This window comes from Andrena cerasifolii, chromosome 8 (assembly GCF_050908995.1).
Source record: "Andrena cerasifolii isolate SP2316 chromosome 8, iyAndCera1_principal, whole genome shotgun sequence".
NCBI lineage: Eukaryota > Metazoa > Arthropoda > Insecta > Hymenoptera > Andrenidae > Andrena > Andrena cerasifolii.
The window spans coordinates 3,581,436-3,594,257 of NC_135125.1; the positions used below are offsets into that span (position 1 = coordinate 3,581,436).

General features: G+C 36.0%; 1 protein-coding gene across 7 annotated transcripts in view; it reads right to left on the bottom strand.

Moving 5' to 3' along the window:
* Sick (sickie) overlaps nt 1-12,822 on the bottom strand; it is a 626,930-nt gene that overhangs the window by 266,506 nt on the left and 347,602 nt on the right. The window lies entirely within an intron of this gene.

Consider the following 12,822-nt stretch of genomic DNA (forward strand, 5'->3'; position numbering starts at 1 on the left):
ATAAGTATTTTCCATTATTATTTATGATAGTTTCCCATCTATGTGGATGCGTCTCGTGTTATGTCTCTTTTATAAAAATCTCCGAATTTACCATTAACAGGAGACCTTATTGCACTTTTGGTGGTCTCCAAATTATTAAAAATTTTCAAATGTATTGTTGCTAGATCCGGGGAATATTGTGGAGGAGGATTAAGTTCCCATTAAACTCGTAATACATATAAATGAAGTGGCAGGGAGAGCAAGCTAATATATTATGAGAAATTTGAACGATGGAAATATATTGACAATGAGTATTGTACACACAGACGTATCGAGCCAATAGAAATCATCAACTGTCTGATGCCGTTGCGATTTTCCAGAACGATATCCAACGATAGGGGCTCGTCAGTCGAAAGCTCGTCAAGATTTCGCCTCGATGAAAAATGAAAGAGTTTGTTTGCATAACAAACGACCCGCAGGAGGCCAGCGTGCAGATTATTGCAGAGGGCGTTTGACAAAGGGGGCGAAATCCTCGTCAGTACGGGCTCACGCACGCGTCACCGATGGGGATGCTCGCGGTTATTCAAACAAAAATGCCAAACGTGAAAATATCAAAATGCGACAGACACTATAGTCATACAGATGTTTTTACGGGTATTTTTAAATAAACACCATACATGGTTTTCTTCAAGGAAACCTTGAGGTAAAACTGTGCGCTGACGCTTCCTTAAGGGGGGAGCCTGGTGTAACTAAATGAAAATCGAGGCATTTTTCGGGAATTTTTTTTAAAGAAAGTATTTGATAGATCTTTCTGAAACTTTCAGGATATTGTATTAACAGGTTAAGGTATATAACAAAAAAAAATTATTAAAAAAGAGCGGCAAATAACAAAGTTATGCCCAGTCCGTTGGCGACGCAATTATTGCACTGCGGGCAACGTAGCGTCTTTTGGTTTCATCTGAAACCAAAAATCGAACAATTTTCTTTTAGTTTATGAGTGTACGCACAGAATGAAGAAATTTGAAACTTAAAAGATGCAAAATGAACAAATGGCGGCCTCTTGAATAAAAAGTTCACTGTTTCCAACGAAATTTTGCCTTAAATGTCTGAAAAAAAGTTATTTATTTAAACAATATCATTATACTAATAACTTAGTACTATGAAGAAAATGTTCACAAATATCCGTGCACAAGGCCAAGTCGATTGGTTGAATATTTTTTGAGTTACATTGCCCGCAAAGTGTAAAACTGTCGTTTCGAGAAAAACGCATTTAAAGTTTTGTGGTAGCCTGGCGCTCCGTAGCAAAATCGGCTATATCCGCTTTAATTTTTCGAATTTCGTTTTGCTGATTTGGGAGCATATTATCGTGATGTTTAACTATGGATTTATGCAAAAAAAATTGATTTCTTCGACCCCCTACATTAGACTCCCCCCTCCTAAATGTGTAAAAAAAGTTATTTATTTAAACAATATCATTATACCAATAACTTAGCTCTGTGAAGAAAATGTTCACAAATATCCGTGCACAAGGCCAAGTCGATTGGTTGAATATTTTTGGAGTAATATTGCCCGCAAAGTGTGAAACTGTCGTTTCGAGAAAAACGCATTTAAAGTTTTGTGGTAGCCTGGCGCTCCGTAGCAAAACCGGCTATACCCGCTTTAATTTTTCGAATTTCGTTTTGCGGCTTTGGGAACGTATTGTCGTGACGTTCAACTATTCATTTATGCAAAAAAAAATCGATTTCTTCGATCCGCTACACCAGGCTCCCCCCTTAAGATCGTTTTCCAGGGTTATAAAATATTTATTTAAAACAGAAAATACAGAGAAATGTCATTGAAAATTATTACTACTTCTAAAACGTGTTTGATAATCTTACACGGCGAGTATTTTCTTTGTCTGAATTCAACGATGGTATTTTCATTGTAACTTCGTACCTACATACTTGCGTAAGTTGAGGAAAATTTAACGACGCGTAGCAATTAAGAATTTTTACCAAATGCATTTTGTAGAATTATTATGAAATGTGGGAATATTCATGATTTGGAGAATGTAAAACGAACTGGAAACTAGGGGTGTGCGGGTACCCGAGATTATGACTTCGGGCGGGTTCGGAAAATTTCGGGCGGGCTCGGGCGGGTACCCGCAACACACGAATTTTCGGGCAGCCCGAAATTTTTGGGCTTGGTTGGAAGAAGTCGGGCAGGTTCGGCCCAAGGCGTTATCGTTTCTTACATGCTAATTTAAGGGGAGGTTCTGGTCTAGAGCCCCAAAAAATAGGTGATATTTAGGAATTAATTAAAGGAAAACTACTATATATAATTTAATGGGACTTGTTGCATTGTATTAAGGATGTCTTATGTTATAGAAATATATTTGTTGTTTTATAATTAATCAGTGCAAACAGCCCTGGGGAGTCGTTAAAGTTAAGGCGTCAAAAAATTGATCCAAATCGGTGGGACCTGTATCTCTAAAAGTTATTATCCGATTCGACTGAAACCTTTTTTATTTTGAAGATTATTCTTTTTTCTAGGGGCGGGGGCTAAAAAAATTACAAAAATTACATTTTTTTTAGAAAATAACGACACTTCACGTTTGAAATCACTTTTCCCTGTATTTTTCGTCCTTTCAACACCTTTAAAAATTATAAATTTTCAACTTTTTGTAATTTTTTTTAGTTCCCCCCCTAGCCAAAAGAATAATCTTCAAAATAAAACAAGTTTCAGTCGAATCGGATAATAACTTTTGAAGATACAGGTCCCACCGTTTTGAGAACACTGTTTCGAGAAAAACGCATTTGAAGTTTTACGTGAGCGCCGAGTAGCCGGTTGTGACCCATGTATTTGCCGCGACTCAAATGCCTACAACTTGGGGAATTTTACGAATTTCAACAAATCCTTTTAAACCCGTATTCCTAAAAGATTGAACATTCGAAAAATGATATAAAAAAATCGACATTTAGACCAGAACCTCCCCTTAAAGTTTTACGTGAGCGCCGAGTAGCCGGTTGTGACCCATGTATTTGCCGCGACTCAAATGCCTATAACTTCGGGAATTTTACGAATTTCAACAAATCCTTTCAAACCCGTTTTCCTAAAAGGTTGAATATTCGAAAAATGAAATAAAAGAAAAATCGACATTTAGACCAGAACCTCCCCTTAAGGGGTTATGCCTAGTCAGGCGTTCGAAAAGAGGCGAATATTTGTGATTTTTTTTTGAAGAAGCGGAAGCGTATAATTTTACAAAACTTTTTGCGTTTAAAAGAGCAACATTTAAAGAACATTTGGTAATTTTTTCGTAGAAAAATATTTACGTTTATAATAAAATAACAAGCGACATCCAGGAAGCATTTTTAAAAATTTGGTTTTGCGGTGAGCATTGCCATTCGGAACCAGATTATCTAAAATCAAAAAACAAAAAAGATTGAGTTAGTATATTAATGTATCCTCAGGTTGACGGAGAGAATTTTCCGAAATATTAAGTTAAAACAACATGGCAGCTATTTAAAGTTGACATCCTGATTTTTTCCTGCAAAACTTACACGAAAGAAATTTGATAAAAAATTACTTAAGAAAACAGATATAAAAGCAATTCGTTTTAATTGTTCTACCGCATCGAAACACGGATATTTTGCTACTCGCGAATAAAAATCGAAAGATACAATTTGGGTTCCCTGCGGCGTGTATCTATTAAAGTTTATACAAGTTCTGATGTGATTAATAAAATAATACCTCTTTTTTTCATATCATTGTGTGACGTGTACATGTGACTTAATTAATTCCACACACATATTTTTTCTCTTCATTTAGATAATTATCTTATAACGAGTGTACGTTACGGCTTGTACATTCCATCATTTCTATCAAATTTAGATAAAAGATCAATAAATTCAAGCACTTTTTATGAATCGATAATTTCCCGATAAGATTAAAATTTTCTGGTAACCCGCAAATGAGACACTAACTTTTTCATGGAAAAGTAATTGATCCTATTATCATATGGGTCAAGTTATGCAGAAAGCTACCAACCCTCAATGATCTGTAATTGAGTTAATTTAGTTTGAAAATTTTAATTGTTAAAAAAAAGTAGCTTTATTTCCATGGAGTATATTTTATTTCTTGTTATTGTTTTACAAAGTTTATTTATGGGTTATTGAATAGTGAATAGTATAATTAATATTATTTTACATTTTCTGTTGTTTTTGTTCTCTAAGCCTAAAATGGAACTAAGCTTGGTAGTTTTAATAACTGTATAACATAAGAGTTGTTCTAGGGGTTGGTAACTTTTCGCAAAACAAAGATCACAAAATAATGGGTTCCGTACTGTGTTTAATTAATTTTTTGCCATTTCGAGGGTTGGTAGGATTCTGCAGAACTTGGTCCATACGATGGCAAAATGAAAATTAAAAAAAATGCAATATATTCGCTAACTGTGGATCCAACACGTAATAAATTTGGTAATCTTCAAAAAATTCATTATACCACGAATAATTTACCATGTCTTTTAACTATATTATCGCTCAGATAATTTGCAAAAGAAAAAAATCCACGGCGCACCCTCGACGAGAAATGGAAAAAAAACACCTAATAAATTTTTAGCACAAGCCTTCTCACAGTACATTCAAGAATATAAAGACCCTTCTGGAATAACGTACGATCTCAGTGCCGGGATGCCGGCGCTATTCACTTACAACTTATACCACTTCATTTCTCATATACCTTGTCTGTCTATCTCCTCTATAATAGGGACCGCCGTATAATACATTACGGTTGGTTTCGTCTCGCGAGTGTGCATTGTGCCTGTATGTCTATTCACTTGGTACGTGCCTGCATTCCACGTCTCCTATACGTCCGACGCTCAAGATAATACGAACGTGAAATTATGCAATTTTACAAGCAATTGGCATGAGATAATAATGTGCAAGTAAATTGCAGGAGGAAAGTAGCCATCGATTAACGACATAGCGAACTATAGTAGCGGCGCACTGTATCACCGGGATTTTATTACTCATTTTCACTCGAAGCGATTTCAAGCACCTATACAGAGCACAAAAATATATTCAAATTGATATCCATTAACAAAAATAATTATATCTCATAATCGCGGAAATAAAGCCACCTTCACATTAGACCAGTTACTTGACTTCGTGTCGCTTGAATTCAGGTATACTGACTTCAAGTTTATGTTGAGTGGTGTCAGCTGCCTTCGAGTTACTTTCAAAATTGCTTGAAGCAAGTCGAAATATATAGACGAATAATATCTGCATCTACATATTTATTTTTCCAATTTTATTGTATTTTATAACTGCATAAATTACAAAAATGTTTCGTTTTACTTTGCTTCTACTATTTTTTTTAAATAAAAAGTTAAAATTAACAAGTTTAAATGGAAAATTAAACGTTTTTCGAAATGCGGCACCACTCCCGCACGTGCGGCGTCTTTCCTAAAAAATGGATGTTTTTAGTTTCATTTTTTCAAGGGTGCCAAATATTAAAATTTTGATTTTCTTTAATACGAGTAGTAGGACAAGATGTTCAACTAATAATACGTATCCTTGGAACAAATTTGTCATTGCAAAATTTAGACACGGTGACAATTTTGCGTACAGTGCGGCGACTGTCCCACAATTACCCTATTCTCGTGTAACGAGGCGTTTTCGTCGCGTTATTTTGGATTTTTTTTTACAAAGAACCCATCAATTTTATTATTATTCCGTTTGTTGCTACATATTTATTGATATTTAAACTATCTTTACAAATTTCGTCAGTGGAAACGGCGGTTTCGAAACTTATAGTCGAATTCACGAAAGAAGACGCCTTGGGACCGGGGCCAGAGTTTGCGACGTTGCCGCTACTCCAGGCTCGCGATTGGTGCTTCCCCTACGCGGCTCCCTACGCCTTGGCCAATGACTTTCGACTACTTATATCGGGTGTATATTGCTATCCTATATTGCTATCCCACATTTTATTCTCCTCCTATGAACTCTTTCCCAAACGAATACAAAGTTTGTTATACCTACCTAGGTATATGCAAATATCAGTTTTTAACCCTTCGTTGACACTCCGGGTCTGAGCCACCCATAAGCAGACTTTGACGCTCTGTAACTTCTACATGCAAAATAAATAGTTTTTTTCCAAAGCCGACGTACAAACTATTTTTTCTCTCAAAGTACTATATCCCAACAACAACTGTGTAGATTTGTAGCTTCTAATATTGAAATTTGTAAAAGTTACAATTTTTTAAAGATTTTCTTCGTTTCTTTCGACATGTGATAATCTAGATTTTTTTTACAAAAACCGCGGTAAAATTTAAATAAAAAAAACTATTGGAATATATTCTAGAGACCTCGAAATTGATCCATGATTTTTTCCATAATAATTGGATTCTTCAGATGAGAATGGCAGTCGTTCAAAATTGTCTCTGGGTTTAAGAAAATGAAAGTAGTAATTCTGTGGTTTTGTGTTACCATTTATACCAAATAACAGTAAGATGAAAAACAGAAAATGTTCCCGAGAGTTGCCCCAAATCGCCGGCAAGGTAATCGTGATAAGAATTCATCGCGTGCCTGGGTGAATAAAAATACGGGGGAGAATTCATAACCAACATCATACGCACCGTTACGTTTTTGTTTAAATACACGGTAGTAGCGATTATTAATAACACTACTAAGAAATCACCGGTCGCGTCGTTCCACGATGAAAAAGGAGCATGGAGGCACAGGCGGCTGAACTATTACCGCCTTGTAGGCAGATTTCACGATAAGGATGCATGTAACGCTGGCGCTCCAGCAGCAGCGGATACCCTCGGAATATTTTACGAAAAATCACGATAAGCTGCTACAAGGCTGGACGCGTAAAAAAATAGTGGAATGAAAGGACAGCTTGAAGGAGGCAACCCACTTGCGTCCACGATGTAAGGATAAATGAACGTCGCGGTCGTAGCAAGCATTGCAAGAATATAAGCAGCGTGTCTGTGCGTTAGAGCATATACTACTGGCGGTCTCATTGCCTTATGCCTCCTGTCCTCGAAACTGTCGCCAACATCGCGCGAGAGAGAAAGATATGTGCGAGCTGGTGCGAGTGAGAGGTGTACACCGGCGCATGCGCACTGCGAGCGATTGGGAGTCCCTCCTTCTACCTCTCTCGCTCGCTCCATCCAGAAAGTATCTCTTTCTCTCTCGCACGATGTTGGCGACAGTTTCGGGCTCTCAATGAGACGACCTCCGTGTCTATATGCTCTAAGATCTGTGCAGACCGTACCTTGGTTATCGTTAACGACATTCTCGACACGTTGGGTGATTTATGTAATAAATTAGTGTAAATTAAAAATAATGATTCTAGATCATTTTTCATATCCACGGACGTATTGAAGAGGACAAGTAAAATATGCGGGTTGCGGAAGTGACTGCTGTTACACGGTTCGTGACAGAAACTCATTAGGTACTTAATTCAGTATACAATTTTTCTAAATTTTTAAATAAGAATTTAAGAGCACCTTCAGCAGTTAATAATATCGAATCTAGAGACGAGGTAGCATCTCCACGCCAAGTACAGGAAAGACACCCTGTATATGTCGACTGTCGCTATCGCTATCATTTACGCGTCGCCGGGCTATTCCAACCTAACCTGAAACTTATTTCATTAATATCTCATCACGCCTGCAATATTTCCTAAATTTAAAGGCATTTTTCTTGTGTAAACCGCATATAAGCTTTCGAATAAGACCAATTTCAATGAAATCGGTCCGCGCATAACAGAGATATCGTATACATGCGTCCCGAATTGGTGCCGCTAAACTGAAGAAATATGTATAAATTGCATTAATCTTTTTCTTTCTTTCTTGTGTGTGCGTTCATGAATGTGTGCATGTGTGCGTGCGCATATGCTACGTATGACATTAGAATTAAATATATGTAGAATAAATCTGACTGCGTTTCTAATATGTATATGTATATGTTTATGTATTTTAGATTGTAAGGGAGTTATTGTAAATTATTAATAGGAGGACAATTAACATTTTTTCTGTTTCGCAGCGCCAAGTATTTTGAATAAAATGTTTATTCGTATTCAAATATTTATTTGTATTTATCATTACCTTTATGTACGTGCAGCTCATTTTGATTTCACATCTTTTTTTATTTTATAATTAATATTATTTTCTATTTTTTGTGATTTATTTGATTTCGTATACTTGGAGTAATTTTTTACTTTTCTGAAGTTTTTTATGGAAATTATTAATTCCGTAGGGATTGACAATACAGTGTTCGACTACTGATGGTCCTTTTAAGGGGTGATTCTGCAGGCGAAATATAGAATAAATTTGTTTTATGTCACGCTTTGTTTTTGAAGCGATTCATTTTGATGATTTTAAAAAAATTCGTTCTATATTTTCGTCTTATTGTGGCCTGTATAATCACTGCATAGCAATGAGGATTAAAAAGAGTCCAAGTTTTCCCCTCAAATGGCATCATTACGATTTACGGTGGCCGCCTGTTTTAGATGCTGCAAAATTAATTGCATGATAATAAAATGCAGTAGTTACGAGGAAATCTCGAATGCAGTCATCGAATATTTTCAGTTAAACAACGAGATTTTTGTGCAAATAATTATTCATGACAATGAAAATGTATCATAATCATTTGTAACAAAAAAAATAAAAATGCACCAAAAAGTAGAAAATAATTTTTTTCCTTACTTAATCTACGACTCTCAATATTTTTAAGTCGGCGTCAGATTTACACAGTGCAAATGATGAGGCGCCGACTTAAAAATTATGAGGGTCGTAGATTAAATAAGGAAAAAAAATATTTTTTACTTTTCGGTGCATTTATTTATTTTTTTTTAAGTCGGTTTTATTTATTTTTTTATTTTTACTTTTTAGTTATTTAAGTTATACATATAACTACATTTATTTTAAAAAATTGGGTAGGCCTACAAAAACATCTGCTCGTAATAATAATAATGAAGTCGATTAATGAATCAGATTTCTTCTTTTTGGTGTAACTTCAAAACAACTTAACCGATTTTGATAATTCTTTCTCCGTGAGCTAAGTTGGTTGAAGCTAAACTAAATGCAATAAGTTTCACGAAAATCGGTCGAGTAGTTACGGAGAAATTCGCGGACAAACGTAATACACACTAACATACAAACAAACACATCGAATTGAGAACCTCTTTCTTTTTGAAGTCGATTAAAATCGACAAGACTATCTCACAGACCTAATACATTTGCTTCTTTAGTGATTTACCTGTAAAGTTTCCTGTTTCCACAAAAATGTTCGTACTTTCTTGTTGGACAATTCCGGGTTTTTGAAACGACTCATATTTCGACATTTTTAAATTTTTCATCACTAGAAAATATTATAAACACACCTTCCTATCATAATAGAGTATCCGAGCAAGAAATAATTAAAAAAAGCAACATAAATTAGTCTTCATTATTGATACATAGTAGAATTAAAATTTGACCTACAAAGAACTGAGAAATCATATGTTGGGAACAAAATACTTACAATAAAATTAAGAACAGAGGAGTTACTTTCTTCTTTATAAACACATAGTTCTTGTCTGTTGAAACACGGTTGTCCGTCAAAGAATTGGATTCTTTTGAAAATATTCAGAAAATAATTAAAGCCTTCGCAACAAATCCTGCAATTGTACAAACATTCAAGTAACGTTCGCGTGGTATCGTGGTGTGTACATCACACTGTATGCACCGGGTCCTACGAAATGCTCGTTAAGAGCACAAGGGGCAAGAACAAAGAGAGTTACTTGCTCCCCGAGCGAAGAAAGGAAGGAGGAAGATCGAAGACCTGGCTTTCGTAAAGAAACTGTGCTAATTATAAGCGCAAGCTTTTCCACGGTTTAGCGCTCGTTATTTATACGTTTTGAATCACCATGTGAAAAGAAAGATAGTATGGTACCTTACTACCTCCTTCTCTACTCCATTGAACTCCATTGAATTGTTCAAGCGACTTCATTATGACAGTATACTGAACGATTTATGTAAATTCAATCACCGCTGCAGCTTTTTCTCTGAGCAAATAAAAATTCACAATGCTTCTAGAACAAACATACTAGCTACAAAATACCTGAAACCGTAAACTGGGGTGACTTTGCCCGCCGGGGTGACTTTGCCCACTCTTTTACTCTGAAAAATTACCATACGATTGAATTCGCTGTTGTTTTTTTTTTCGTTTGACCTTGGAGAAATTATTGCTATCGATTACAAAAAACCATACGTTCTAATTACTTCGCAATAAAATAAAATTAAGTTTTTCCGAAAAGTGGGCAAAGTCACCCCAGTTTACTGTAATTTAATTGCATTTTGGCTAATTTATTTTGGCAAATTTATTTTGTCGTTGACTGTTGAATGTTAATAAGTTTATCACTTAAATGTTTAATATTGCAGCAGTGGTGTTCGACATAAGCTAGTATCGACTGCACTCGTCGGATTACTACAGCAAATTAATCTCGAGGGCAATTTACATTGCAACCATTCCTCGCGCCAATCCGTCAAGCCCGAGGGGGATAATCAAATCTTTACGCGCCATTATTACTTCGAACGGCCACAAAGGAACCCTGTTAGAGAACTTGGCCACGAACCTGACACCATTTCAACCCCCTCGGCTACGAGATGAGATCATTCAGGGACAATTCTCGAAACCTGTGCAGAACCAGTATACCGCGCGAATAAGTATAGTATTTTTAACCCGTGCGAACGCGAGGTCGGGGGAGATGGAAAAGAGAAGGAGAAAAATTTAAGGGTTTTAAAGCCTCCAGTCAGTGGTTCTCTGTTCACGGAACTTTGAAGGTGGGCCGTGTAGTAAATATTTCCTCCCCTTTTCCGCTTTTGTAAATGCACGACGGACTTACAACCGAGTGCATAATTTGGCTCGCAGACGGAAGAGCAGAAAGAAAATCAAGGGTGGAAAGTGAAAGCACGGGAAAAGAATGTTAAAGTTGCTTACGCAAACGGAGATCCGCGAGAAGAAGCAGTCTCGAGAAAAACGTCTTCCTAATGGTCGCGTGTTGCTGACAGAAGAGAAATGAACGTACACTTTATGCAGTAAAAACTTTTTAATGGAAAACGAAGGAATGTGATACTATTGGGCTCCCACGTTGCAAAACTTAATACAGGAACAGACCTCTTCAAAATGAAATTAATGAAATACAATTTTCTTTTAATTATAATTTTGCTCCACCTAACGAATTGCTGTTATAATGCAAACTTTGGTAACTGAAGTAGAATACAATGTCATATTTTTTACATATTGAAATGAATTAAATAAATAAAAAATTATGGCTGATTGAATATTTTCTCTTCAATAATTTCTCAACAAAACTAAGACCGAAGAATCGATACCTGTTATACGTAAATGTAAATCTCCCTCATCTTAATAAATTTGCAACTGAAAACAGCCAAAACATATGAACCCTTTTAAGGATTCTTCAAATTCCTCAGTAAATTCATTGTTTCTATTCAGCAAATATTAATCAATTTATACGCAAAATTCAAATAAAATTCCGGACATTAAAGAAGTTTTAAAAAATTGATATACAAATTTGCAACTTGTTATACTTTTCATTGCTAAGATGTGTCACGGTATATTGATACGAATTAAGCTCGCCTAAAAATTGAAACTCGAATCAAATATACAAGAGCATAAAGCCATTAGAATTCAACGCAGTCGTAACGAATTTCACAGCGAATATATTAACACATTATTAAGGCCACTGAGAACCACTGGTTCCTCAGATGCTTCGGGGTTAAAGACCGGGTGCAAGTCTTACGTGTGCTCCGCGACTTCAATTTACTCTCGTTGTCTTCCTTGGCGCTCCTCTCCAGTTTCCTTTCTCCTCCCTCTATCGCCGACCTTCCTGCCATCTTTCCTCCTCCTTAGCCCTTCCTACATCCCTTCGCCTGTTACTTTCCCCCTTTCCAACGCAACACAAATGAAAAAGGGAGTTTATATCGGTGCTGACGAATACGAGGGGTTTTTCTTTCTTTCCCTCATACTCCAAGGTGTCTCTTTGGGAGATTCCTGCAGGATTACGAAGCTTATGGTAGGCCTGCGAGTCGGGGATTCATGTGGTGGTAAAGTCGGTTTACCCGGCAACAGTTCATCCTGCGTAATCCCATCGTAATTGAAACAAATATACGTATTTACTTCCACCATATTCGCCACGGAATTTATTCAATCATTCTGTATTCTTGCACGTGTATGAGAAACTGACCAAGTGCATTATTCCATCTTAAAAGCCTTTAGGGGTTATGCCTAGTCAGGCGGTCGAAAAGAGGCGAATATTTGTGAATTTTTTTTGAAGAAGCGGAAGCGTATATTTTTACAGAACTTTTTGCGTTTAAAAGAGCAACTTTTAAAGAACATTTGGTAATTTTTTCGTAGAAAAATATTTACGTTTATAATAAAATAACAAGCGACATCCAAAAAGCATTTTTAAAAATTTGGTTTTGCGGTGAGCACTGCCATTCGTAACCAGATTATCTAAAATCAAAACACAAAAAAGATTTCGTTAGTATATTAATGTATCCTCAGGTTGACGGAGAGAATTTTCCGAAATATTAAGTTAAAACAACATGCCAGCTATTTGAAGTTGAAATCCTGATTTTTTCCTGCAAAAATTACGCGAAAAAATCAGGATTTCAACTTTAAACAGCTGCCATGTTGTTTTAACTTAATATTTCGGAAAATTCTCTTCGTCAACCTGAGGATACATTAATATACTAACGAAATCTTTTTTGTTTTTTTGATTTTAGATAATCTGATTCCGAATGGCAGTGCTCACCGCGAAAGCAACTTTTTAAGAATGCTTCTTGGATGTCGC